The sequence below is a fragment of the Schistocerca americana genome, chromosome 2 (genome assembly GCF_021461395.2).
Source record: "Schistocerca americana isolate TAMUIC-IGC-003095 chromosome 2, iqSchAmer2.1, whole genome shotgun sequence".
In the NCBI taxonomy this organism is placed as follows: domain Eukaryota; kingdom Metazoa; phylum Arthropoda; class Insecta; order Orthoptera; family Acrididae; genus Schistocerca; species Schistocerca americana.
Window position 1 is genome coordinate 1024151010 of NC_060120.1, and position 13661 is coordinate 1024164670.

The following is a 13661-nucleotide window of genomic DNA, read 5'->3' on the forward strand; positions in this document are numbered from 1 at the left end:
TACAAGGAAATTTTGTCTGCTTTAGATGCCTATTTCAAAGAAACAGTTAATGTGGTTGCAAAAAGGTATACGTTCTTTCGTACAAAACGTACGGCCGGTCAAACTAATAGGGAGTGGGTAGCAACATTGCAAGGACTTACTAGGGACTGTGCCTTTGACTGTGACTGTGGCCTTTCTTATTCAGATACAATGGTGCGTGATGCAATTGCACAGAACGTTTCTGATGTTCGCATACGGGAGCAAATTTTGAAACTAGTTAATCCCTCCCTTCAACAAGTGATAGACATATTGGATAGACAAGACACACTTGACTGTGCTCAGGAATCTTTTGAAACTTCGCCAGCAGTGTGTAACATCAACCGGCCCGCCGGGCGAGCTGGGCGGCCCGGTCAACTGCCCTCGCGCAAACAAACGCAGCTGCCGCCGCGCTCTAAGCCACGTGTGCCGCGCCAGCCCACAAATGCAGTGAAATCATGCCCGCGGTGTGCTACTAGACATTCGCGTGAACATTGCCCGTCACGCCAAGCTATTTGCTTTTACTGTCATAAGAAAGGACATGTTCAAAGTGTTTGCCAGAAAAAGCTCCGATCAGACACTCACAATCATTCCACGCCCTTTGTCCTTGGTTCGATTCCGGTGCGAAGCACTCAGGATCGTGGACCTTCCCCCATGGACATTCATGTAGTTAATTCCGATTCGTCCCGTGCCACTTTCTCTAACAGTGACTGTGTTCGTCCCACAAAAAGTGTGCGTCGACGTCGCCGGAAATCACGTCAATTAGCAAGTGATTCTGTACCAGTGTCTATTCCTATTGCACAAAACACTCGCTCTTGTCGTCAGCAGGACAATAAACTTTTTGCGGACTTAGACTTTGAAGGCAAAGTGATACCATTCCAGCTCGATACCGGAGCTGCAGTTTAATTGCTCAATCACGACACGTACAAACAACTGGGCGCACCTCCGTTGCGTGCCGCAAATGTTAAGCTCACTACATATTCCGGACAGACAATTCCTGTGTTAGGACAGTGCACTCTTCTTGCAACATATAAAGGACAAACAAAGCTTGTGTCATTTTACGTTCTTCGTTCTGCTTCTGCAGTGAACTTGTTTGGCTTAGATTTATTTCAATTGTTTAACATGTCTATTGTAAATCAGGTGCTATCAGTGAATCAAACTGTGCTTACGGACAGTGTTTCTCGCTTATGTGACGAATTTGCAGACATTTTTGCACCGGGCTTAGGTTGCGCTAAAAACTATGAAGCACATTTGGAACTGAAGGTCAACGCGCAACCGAAATTTTTCAGAGCGCGCAATGTTCCCCACGCATTGCGTGATGAGGTCGCAAGAACATTAAACGATCTAGGATCCCAGGGTGTAATTGAACGTGTGCAAGCTTCTCTCTGGGCCTCACCCTTAGTGATTTTGCCGAAACCTTCCGGAAAATTGAGACTTTGCGTGGACTTCAAGGCCACAGTGAATCCACAACTAGTGACTGCTACTTTTCCTTTGCCCCGCCCGGAAGATCTTTTTGCTAAACTGTGCCCGGGAAAATATTTTTCGAAGTTGGACCTAGCCGATGCGTACTTGCAAATACCGGTGGACGACGAATCCCAGCGTGTATTGGTGGTTAACACGCATCTTGGATTGTACAGGTTCAAAAGACTGCCATTCGGGTGTGCATCCGCCCCTGCATTGTTTCAGCAATATTTACAAACTATTTGTGCGTCGGTCCCTACTGCAGCAAACTATCTGGACGATATAGTGATCTCTGGACAGACAGAAGACGAGCATCTTGCGAACCTCCGAACATTATTTCAGGTCTTGCGACAAAATGGTCTTCGCTTAAGGAAGGACAAATGTGTGTTTTTTGCTCGTGACTTACCATATCTGGGCCATGTCATCAATGCCCAAGGCATACATCCGAGTCCAGAGCACCTCCGTGCCATACACGATTTACCTTCCCCTCGCAATGTGAAACAGCTACAGAGTGTGTTGGGTAAACTTAACTATTATCATCAATTTGTGCGCAATGCCTCTTCCATTTCAGCCCCGCTTCATCGCTTACGCCGTAAAGGTGTTCCGTTCGTCTGGACGACGGAATGCGAACGCGCCTTTCGCCAGTTGAAATCGGCGTTGCTTTCTAATACTTGCCTCACGCCTTTCGATCCCCAGAAACCCCTTTTGTTGATGGTAGATGCATCCGATTTCGGGATCGGTGCTGTGCTTGCGCACAAAGTTGGCTCCCATGATCGCCCTATTGCCTTTGCGTCCAAATTGCTCTCGTCTGCGCAAAGAAATTACTCGCAGATAGAGAAAGAAGCTTTGGCTCTCGTGTTTGGTGTTACTAAGTTCCACGATTTCTTGTATGGTCGTCACTTCACCATCATCACAGACCACAAACCTTTGACATCGCTTTTTCATCCGAACAAGCCTGTACCTCCGCGTACAGCGCAGAAATTCATTCGCTGGTCTATTTTCCTCTCGCAGTACCGCTACGATATCTTGTATCGGTCCACTGCTAAGCACGGAAACGCCGATGCGTTGTCCCGTTTGCCGGTTGCTGAGGATAAAGCATTCGATTCTTCCGAACTTGCTTGCCTGTTCATTGATTCGGAAACCGATGAAGTGGTCGAATCGTTTCCGATTGATTTTCTTCGTGTAGCTACAGCCACCGCTGCTGACCCTGTCCTTGCTACTGTTTTGCGTTTTGTTGCTACGCAATGGCCTTTGTCAAAGTCTCGGATCGAGGATCCGTTGGTTCGCCGATTTTTGCTCACAAGGAGAGACTTTTTGTTCGACGTGGTGTTTTGTTGTTGCGTTCTGATAATGAGCAGTCCCGAGTCGTGGTCCCACGTTCGTTACAGTCCTCTGTTTTACGGCTTCTTCACCAAGGACATTGGGGTATAGTGCGAACGAAACAACTTGCTCGTCAGCACTGTACTTGGTTCGGAATCGATGCTGCGATTACGAATATGTGTTCTTCTTGCATGGCGTGTGCCGAACAACAATCCGCACCGCCGCGGAAAGTCTTTGCATGGCCGAAAGCCACTTCCCCTTGGCAACGCTTGCACAATGATTTTGCTGGTCCATTCTGGAATGCTCGATGGTTGGTTCTGGTCGACGCCTTCAGTAACTTTCCTTTTGTTGTCCGGATGTCTTCCACGACGTCCTCCGCCACCATCCAAGCGTTGTCTGCTATCTTTTGCATTGAAGGTCTTCCGCAGACTATTGTTTCCGACAATGGCCCACAATTCATGTCCGCAGAATTTCAGTCATTCTGCCAGGCCAATGGTATTCAACATCTGACATCCGCGCCGTTTTCGCCTCAGTCAAACGGTGCCGCTGAACGATTGGTCCGGACTTTCAAGTCACAGATGTTGAAATTGAAAGAGTCGCATTCTCGGGAGGACGCGTTGTTGCTCTTTTTGTCTTCGTATCGCTCTCAGCCCCGAGATGGTCGCTCGCCGGCTGAGTTGCTCCACGGTCGTCCTCATCGAACCCTGATGTCTTTGCCGCTGCACAGGAACCTGATGCGGCGGATGCAGCAGACTCCTGCATTTGCTCCAGGCGACGTTGTATTCTATCGCAACTATCGCGGTTCACGGTGTTGGCTCGCAGGGCGCATTCTTCGCTGCCTCGGCCGCGCTATGTATCTGGTTTTGGGGGCCTCTGGTGAGGTGCGTCGGCATCTCAATCAGCTGCGCCTCTGTCGTCGCACGGGTTCTGCCGCTCCCCGTCTGCTTTCAGCGACGGTGCCGTCCTGTCAGCGCCCTGGGGACCCATCTACTGGCTCGCCTCATCCCCAGGTGTTACCGACGATGCCTTCCATTTTGCCCCATGGCGGCGCGCCGCCGCAGCAGCCGCCGCCGCCGTCGCCGCCGCAGCCGCCGGTACTCCCGCCGGCGCCACCCGCATTCGACGCTTCGCTGCAGCCGCCATGCGCCTCCCAGGGTCACGCGCCGCCGATCGCTTCCCGTGACCAGCTGTCCTCCGCCATGGAACTCCCGCCCGCTCCGGACCACATGACGTCATCGCGCGTCGGCTACCCCGACGCAATGGAGGTCGACCCTTCGGCCCCTCCTGTTTCTTTACGGGCGCATACACCGCATGTTGACGTGCACCCTGGACTAGGTTTTCAGGCGTTTCCTAGCTCCCCTCGGACCGAATGGCCGGGTGCGGGTGGCACAGCCTCGCCTGTTGTTAGGCTCCCCACCTCCTCGCATACGTCAATATGGGGTCCTCCCCACGGCGGGCGGAAGCCTTATCTCACGACCGTTCGCCGATTTGCGGGGGAGGAATGTGGTGTCACCGCCAGACACCACACTTGCTAGGTGGTAGATTAAATCGGCCGCGGTCCATTTAGTACATGTCGGACCCGCGTGTCGCCACTGTGTGATCGCAGACCTAGCGCCACCACAAGGCAGGTCTCGAGATACGAACAAGCACTCGCCCCAGTTGTACGACGACATTGCTAGCGACAATACGGACGAAGCCTTCCTCTCATTTGCCGAGAGACAGTTAGAATAGCCTTCTGCTAAGTCCATGGCTACGACCTAGCAAGGCGCCAATTGTAACAGTGCATGTATCTTACGAGTCGCATTTGTATAGTCAAGAGAGATGTAACACAAGGATCATTAAAGTTAAGTATAAAGCAGCTACGTACTTTTCTTGCTACCATTCAATAGTTATCCTGTTCCAGACTTGACGCCCGTCGGCGTGTGTGTACGCGTGCCTTTCAATTGGCTACTTCAAGTGGCGTAACAGATTCTGTAGTGACGTAACAAGACTGTCTTGAAGGAAGCTATAGAGATTAGATGAGCAAATAACTTAAAACGGTTCTCTTTATTCATTAATTTATACAAAACATGGAATCCGGCTCTTGGGGTAATTAAACTGCAGAGAAGTCGTCATGATGTCACCGCCGCAGATCATACATCGATAAGCGAATCGAATGTCTGTACGCCTTCGCCACAGGTGGCGCATGTGTAAGCGTATTTCTTTGCCGCCGACCAGCATCAGTGACCCGCATGCGCAGTACCCCAATGGTGGAGCATATAAGACCGCGCTTGGCATCTTGTCGTCAGTCATCTACGGCGGTAATTCGTTTGAATACCGCCCTTCGATTGTGCTATTACGGTACCAATCGAAGCGATAGGTGTTACAGGTGCCAGCCAGCCCGTCAACGTGCAGCAGTACAGCCAGCAGCCAGCAGCCAGCAGCGGTTCCTGCCAGCGTCCAGCAGCTGTTCCTCCCAGCAGCCAGCGTCCAGCAGCAGCAGCAGCAGAGTTCCCACCGGCCGGCCAGCCAGGTCGCCTACCCTGCCAGCAACAGCAGAGTGGGGCTTTGGCCCCAGTCTCCTTCATAGTTTCTCCGTCCCTTCTACTCTGTGTTTCTCGTCGCCTTCTTTGTCCTGTCCTGTGCTTTTCCCCTTCTCGTAATGTCGACCCCCACCACAGCCACTACTGCCACCATCACTGCCATCATATACACATCCCCCTCCACCGCCGCCACCACTATCACGTGGTGTGCCGCATCACTCGCCCCCTCAGTCCATCCCCCCACTCCTCACTCTCCCATCTCCCTCACTATTTGTCGCCCCATCCCCGGTTCCTCCCTCCCGCGCCTCCTCTGATCCCTTCCCTCCCTCCCTCCCTTCGTTTCCTCCGTTTCTGCGGCCCCCGCTAGGGTGGTCACCCAGAGGGCTACGGCCCACGCTCAGCTGTCCCCTTCGCCTTCATCATCATCGTCTTCACCATCTCCGGCGCCGACTTCAGCGCCGGGATCTGCCACTCCCCGCCACAATCCAGTCACTCCCATCCCCCACACCTCCTCCGCCGCCAAGCGCCCCAGTGGCACCCCTGCCTCCTCTACTCCCAAAAAGGCTCCACCTCGTCCCCCAGCCCATGATGCCATTGATGCCGATGCCGCCTCCTCCTCCTCCTCCTCCTCCTCCTCCCACTACCCATCCTGATCCCTCCCTTCTTGAGGCCCGGAACCTCACCCTCTTCCTTCGCCAGAACTTTCCTGGTGCCCCCATCTCCCTGATCACTCCTCACCATGATTCGGTGCTCATCTCCTCCCCCAGCCCTACCCTCCACACCGATCTCCTTTCCTGCATCCCTGCCACCAGCTTTGGCCCTCATGCCTCCCTCACTCCTGCCCCTTCCCCGCCTCCCTCCTGCAAACCCCAACCTCTGCGTCGCCTGCCGACCCTCACCGCCGTGATCACTCGGCTTAGTCCGACGATCACGGAGAAGGTGGTGTTGGCGGAGCTTCAGGCAGATCCCCATCTGGAGGTGCGTGCGGTTCGCCGCATCCACAACTCTGCCGGCCCCACCCGCCTTATGCGGGTCTTTTCCGAGCATGCCCCCTCCATAGACCATCTCCTGAAGGAGGGTGCCCTCCTTTTTAACCAATGCAATAAAGTTGACCCCTCCTGTTCCCCTCCGCTGCCAGAGGTGCTTGCAATATAATGCACACACGACATCTGAGTCCTGCAAGGCCCCCACCTGACAGCACTGTAGACAAGCCCACTTCTTACAGCAGTGCCCCAATCTCCAGTCCCCCCCTCCTGCAATACCTGTAACCTCCCTCATCCTACTTACTCCCAGAAATGTAAGGCCTGACACCCTCCTATCACTCCTTAACTCACCATTCCTGTCCACCCTCTGGACACCCCCACCAGTCCCGGCAATTCCCTTTGCCCACCCCCCTACTGCTGACGACATCATCAGATTCCTCACCATCGTCCTTCAGAATGTTCATCCTTTTCAGTGGTCCCACACCCTCCAACAGATCTCCCTCACTGCCAGTTCCATTTTCCACCTAAAAATGTACGCCACCTACTCCAACAACCAGGCCCATTTTACCTTCTCCCGTCTTGACACCCTCGTCTAACTCCCTGTCTGGGGTTGCCATCGGTCACCACCGCCAGCTCCCCGTTCGGCTCCAACCTCTCCTTCCTGACCCCACCGAACACCTGATCCTCAGTCTCTTCTTCCCTGGCCTTACCGTTACCTGCGCCACCATCTATGTACGCCCTAACGCCCCTATTCCCTTCGACTTCCTCTCCCACATTGACCGTACCTCCTCCTACGTGATCGCCGCCGACCTCAACATCCACAGTCGTTCCGCCGCCCAGTTACGGTGGTGGCGTCGGTTCCTCTCCTCCCTTCAAGGCGACCTCATCCCCATCCCCCAGCACACCCGTCCTGAATCCAACTCTTCTCCCGATGTCATCCTCTCCTCCCCCAACCTCCTTGGCTGCATAACGGTGGATGTCCTGGAGCCTATTGGTAGCGACCATCTCCCTGTCCTCCTCACCGTTTCCGACGGTCGTCGCCCCCACCCCGACCCTCGTATTGACCCTCCATGACTATTCCCGTGCGAACTGGATAGGTCGATAACCACCCCTTCACCTACCACCACCCTGACAATGTAACCCATGCCGCCTCCTTTCTCCAGCAGACCTTGTGTGAGGCCATGGAGGCCCACATCCCTACTGTCGCCATCCACCCCCACCGTCCTACCTTACCCTCACAGAGCATCCTCCTCCTTCGTGAATCCCGCCGTCTCTACCGTGCCTTCCTCTCCATCCGTGACCCGGACACACTACAACGCCACCAGCAACTCCAGCGACACATTCGTAATTTGCTCGCGGCTAAGAAACACCGGGACTGGCGACAGACACGCACCTGTTTAAATGCTACCCTACCTATGAACTCGTCCAAGTTCTGGTCAGCCTTCCGTCACCTTACCGGAACTAAACCCTCCCCCTACTATCCTCTTCTCCATGATGATCACCCCTTCCCTGACACCCTTAGTAAGGTCAATCACTTTGCCACCTACCTCTCCGATGTATTTTCCATCCCAGATGATCCCCAGTTGGATTACTTCCTCTTCCCAGATGTCCGCAATCGAACTGACATCTCTGTCCCTCCCCTCGCACCTGGTTTCTAGTACTTGGACAACATTGTACACACGGAACTCAATGCCCCTATCACTACACAGGATCTCATTGCTAAACTCCGCACAAAATGCAACACCGCTCCTGGTCACAATCGTGTCACCTACTGTCACCTTCGTGAAGCTCCTGTCTCTTTCCTCTCCACCCTGGCCAGGCTCTACAATGTAGTCCTGTCCACTGGTTACTACCCCTACCTGTGGAAAACCTCCCGTACCCTGATGTTCCTTAAACCTGGCAAACCGCCGTCCGCCGTCCGCCGTCTCCTCCTGCCGTCCAATCAGCCTTACCTCGGTCTTCAGCAAGGTCCTGGAATCTATCCTCAGCCGTCGCATCCGCCAGCATCGCCTCCTTCCCGTTACCCAGTGTGGCTTTCGGCCGTCCTTCTCTTCCGACGATCTTCTCCTTCACCTCACTCATCTCCTTTCCGACCAGCTTAATTCCCGTCGCTCCACAATCTTCCTCTCCCTGGACCTCGAGCGAGCTTATGACCGCATATGGCATTCCGGTCTCCTCTTCAAGCTCCAAACCTTCGCCCTTCCTATTAACTATGTCCGTCTGATTGGCTCCTTTCTCTCCCACCGTCCTTCCTACGTCACCATCCGTAACACCAACTCCTACACCTTTTTCCCCTCCGCCGTTGTGCCCCAAGGCTCCGTCCTCTCCCCCCTTCTGTACCTTTTGTATATGGCGGACATGCCGCCGCCGCCGCCGTCACCCCCCATCCACCTTCTCCAGTTTGCCGATGACACCGCCTTCCTTGCCCTTGCCCTTGCCCCCACCCTGCAGCGCTCCCAACACCTTCTCCAATCCCATCTTGACCGGTTCACCGCTTGGTGCAACCAGTAGTTGCTCAAGGTCAATCCCTCCAAAACCCAGGCGATCATTGTAGGCAAAACCACGCCTTCCTTCCGCCTCCTTGATTTCTATCTCACCATCTATGGCCGTACTGTCGCCCTCACTCCCACCATTACGTACCTTGGCGTCACCCTCGACCGTCACCTGTCCTGGACTCCCCATCTCCGGACAATCCAAGCCAAGGCATGCTCCCAACTCCGGCCGGAAACGTGACGTATGTTGGGTCTGGACCGCTCCACCATCCTCCACACCTATAAATCCCTCATCCGCCCTATCCTTTGTTATGCCCATCCGGCTTGAATCTCCGCCCCACCCCCTACCTTTTATAAATCCCTCCAAATCCTTGAACGCCATGCTCTCCGCCTCGCCTATTGCATCCGTCTCCCCTCCCCCACACAGATCCTGTACGATCTCATCACCTTCCCCCACCTCCTCCTTTTCCTTGAAAGGATATGGATCCTGTACACCTCTCGCCAACAACTCGATCCTCCTCATCCCCTTGTCTCATCCATCCTCTCCCACCCCCGCCCACTGCCGCGCCTGTATTCCCACGTCCCACCTAGTCTCCATCTCTCCACCCTCCTTACCCTATCCCAAGGTGGCTTGCGCCAGCTCCCCCTCCCTGATGATATCCTCCTCCCCTCCATCTACCCTCCTATCAACTTCGATCCTCACCCCCCCCCACTTCCTGTGTCCTTTCCTTTACGCACCCTCCCTCCCTTCTCTTTCCTTTTCCCCATCCCCTCCCTCCACCCCTCTTCCCCCGGGCTTCCCCTCCCCCTTCCTCCATTCCCCATATCTCCCCTGCCCATGGCATCTGCTCTCCCCCTCTCCCACCCCCCCTCCTCCTCCTCTCTTGGCAGGTCCCCGGACTCGTACACGGTTAGTGAACATTCGCGCGATGGAGATCAACGCCTCGTGTTCTGTGTGTGCCGTCGTTTTGTGCTTAAGTGGTTCAGTGTTATTCGTTTTGTGCACCTACGTTCACGTGTGACAATTTTCGTCTCTGTCTGTGTCCAAGTGTCTGAACAAATTTTATCTTGGACTCTACGCCCGTGAACTGCTCCATGTATTTTTAAAAGTGTTTGTCTCCGTTTCTATGTCCACCATGTTTTTTCTCTCAATGTCTTCATTTGTGTTTCTCTGAGGCGAAAGAGCGGCGTAGTATGCTGCTGCTGCTGCTGGCCTGCCTGTAAACAGGTTAAAAAATAACAATAAAAAAAAACTTGTCAGTCTTCTGACTCACTCTGAGGATGGCCGGACGATAAGCGGCCGAAATAACCGTGGAGAAACTTTTATTTGCGCGGCTGTATGCCCGAAATTTAATGTACTATTCACTACGTCGCGAGAAGCTGAAAATGCACATCAAGGACATACGCAGTATCAGTTATTCCTGGCGTCAGTGTAAGCGAGTCAGAAGATTGGTGACTCAATAAAAACACAAATGCTAACGCAGCGGTACAGCATTTTTTCCAGATTTGGGGAATGCTAATTCGATGCGGCTGTAGTAGTTGATTGCCGTAGGTCAACTGGCCAATCCAAAGAGCGTTCATCGCTTTTCCTCGTCTCGGTATGCCTACTGCAGTCTCCTTCCACCTCGTCGGTCCTAGATTAGTAAAATATGGTACCCTTTTCGTTGGCCTCCGCACACTATAGTTTCTTAGCTTGGTACTCTACATGTTAATGGCTGAACACTGCACTTTCAGCTTGCGAGGGCAACCTTCAGTTCATACGCTAACAACCTTTCGCCCGTTTTAAGTTCCCAAGAGAATATTTGTGTTAAATTATTTCAATATGCTGATCGTACACGCCTAAACTTAATTGTTGCTTGTAGAGAAGCTCCTTTGTCACTCGTGACTACGTTGCGTAATACTGAACAGGCTATCGACCCTTGGAGCCTTGGGATAATCTGCGTGGATGCACCATCTCTCTCCAAAGCACCGTATTTCCAACAGCTGGTGCGTAGTCTCTAGGAAGCAGCAAACAGAAGATCTGGTATTCCCAGAATAGGAAGCAAACGTATCTGACAACGAACTGCGGTAACGTACAAGCTTCTCTCCAGTGAGGAAATGAAATGTTGAAACGTGTGTGACTTCCTAAGGGACCAAACTGCTGAGATCATCGGTCCCTAGAGTTACACACCACTTAAACTAACGTATGTTAAGAACCACACACACACACACACACACACACACACACACACACACACACACACACACACACACAACGTCCGAGGACCCGAACCTGTGGCGGGAGTGGCCGCGCAATTCGTGACATGGCGCCTCAAACCACGCGACCACTCCTCGCGCTGTCACTGAGGAATCTGCTCGAACGTACATTTCTTTTTCTCCGTACCCATTTTCCATGTTGGCACTAACAATCCAGCTTAGCTACTATCTTGGTTTAATAAGCCTCTTTGATGTTTTCCTGGAGCTTCAGCTTAGCACAAGAGGCCTGGAAGAACTCACAGTTCTTCATTGCTTCAACATGGGGACAATGGTAGGCACGACCCAAGTTGTCTTGAGAAATTCTGTGGACTAATTTGATAGATGATGTGTGGTGCATGATCTGAGGCTTCAAATAGGGTGAGATGTTAGACAACAAATGCTGAAGGTTCGTGCGATTGATAGTTCAAGAACCCTATAAAAATACTGTAGATAAAGTCACTCTTCACCGCGAGAGTGAACAAAGCTGATTCTGTGTCTGTAACTCTGGCCTTTTTTTTTTTTTTTTGGGTGCAGTATTTTTTCCCGTTCGTGATTAATATTTTCTGTTACAAAATATAACTAAGAGCATGGTATGTTACCAAGTTATACCTTTGTCTTTCACAAATGAAGTATAGAACAGGACATCGTCACATCCTGTTTCATTTACATAACAGTCTTAGACACCTGTCGCACATTACAGTTTCTCAGTGGAGACAACCATTCATCCGTTTCCGTAGGTCGTTTCCGTGAGCTTCAATAATGTGTGCGCCCTTCGTAAACGTTTATCACCTCCTGACACCTACGTAGAGCGCCCTTCGTACGTCTATAGAGATGAACCTGTGGTATCAGCTCCCATTCTTTAATGAGAGCCCTTCGTAGTGCATTCAGAATCCATGCTGGAACAGAACGACCACGAATAGATCAAGGATTCACACACAAATTCTATGGTGTTTATGTCCGGACTCATAGCTGGCCATTCCATTACTTCGTTGTCCACGCTTTGCAAGACTTTCCTGGTGACATCTGCCACATAGGTCGTCGCCCGACCGGGCATGACAAGGAAATCACAGCCATCGCCTTATGCAGCAGCCACAACACGGCCCAAAAGGTTGTGTTCGATGTACTGCCTGCCAGTAAGGCTACCATAAACAATGACAACATTCTTGAAGCTGCCAACAATGCCACCTCCCAACATCAACTTGACCGAATCTGTCAGTTTCCAGAACAACGGTTTTGAGGTACAGTTCACCACGGCATCTTCGCATACGATCACTGCCATCAACTTGTGTCACAGACGTGTCTAGATTCCGTCTGACGCCAATTACGGAATTCCCAGTTGACAAGGGAATGGCGGAACTGATGGCGTACATCGCTTGACACATCATTATCTCGTAGCTCGCCAACAGAACGCCTGGGTCCTAACATCCTCCCTCTTAATGTGCTGCTTACATTCTGATCTGACACAGCATCTCCAGTGGCCATTTTGAGACCGTCTTGCAGTGCACTGCCAAATATCGGTCTTCATGTAGGATTGTAATGTGTCGGGGACCAGGACCTTAACACGCCCGCCCCGCCCCGCCCCGCCCCCCCCCCCCCCCGCCCCCGCCTTGGCCAGTCTCCCTTTTGCGACTGAACAACCTACACACGACAGCGGGAGAAAATAGCATCTTCAGCAAGATGACGGAAAATCCATCCCTGAATCAAACAGCCTGGCCTTGAAACTTGCGCTGCATAAAGATGTTGCACTGCATGCGCTTCATTGAATACAATGTCCAAAACTGACAACAGCAGTCTTCGTTCCTCATTACAGAATATACGGACGGCGATGCTGCCTTCATCCTGTGTGATCACGTGATACTTCAAATCATAACACATCCGATACACGGCGAAGGTCTCAAGCTATGCCTGAAGACAATACACACTGCCTTTACCAGAATAGATTTGACATACTGAACGCTGATACTGAGGCTGAATTTCCTCTCTGCATAAAGAGGTAATTCCCGATGTAAGGTGGAAGTGGTGAGAACATCTTTGGCACAGATCGTACAAAATAATGTGAACCTGTGCAGAAACCATCCGTTGTTCGAAAGGGGAGGCCACCATAGTTCAGAGTCGCCTGCCTCTCTGCAGCGCTGCGCTACCTACTGAGGCGTTGAGAACCTCCAAAATATGCAATCTTCGCACACAGTAGGCTCAGGGGTGGTGGATGTTTATAAGTGGCGCTTAAGTGTATGCAGTGCTATTACAATTGTTGCCCGAAGAGGAAAGACAGAACGGAAACTTTTAATCGAAATTGTGCTTTAGAAGGGTTGTAGAACCGCTGCTACTCCACTTGCCCAAGAAAGAGGATATAGATGGAGGAGGAACACACAGCTTCATACACCTGAAAGACTTCACCACTTTGGACAGATGTATAAGGGTGACGGAAGTCTTATTTTTATGCAATATTGCGGAATAGGTTGTCTGGAGGCCGACACACTGTTTCCACTTGACTCATGCTCTATTTTTGTAGTAGCTTAAGTGACGTTATCCGCTGCCCCATATTTTCACCCTTTTTCGTTTTAAGATGTATCGTTCTGGCAGTGCATTGTCATACTTTCTGCGTTGGTTGGTCCTTCTCCTGTGCTAAGTGA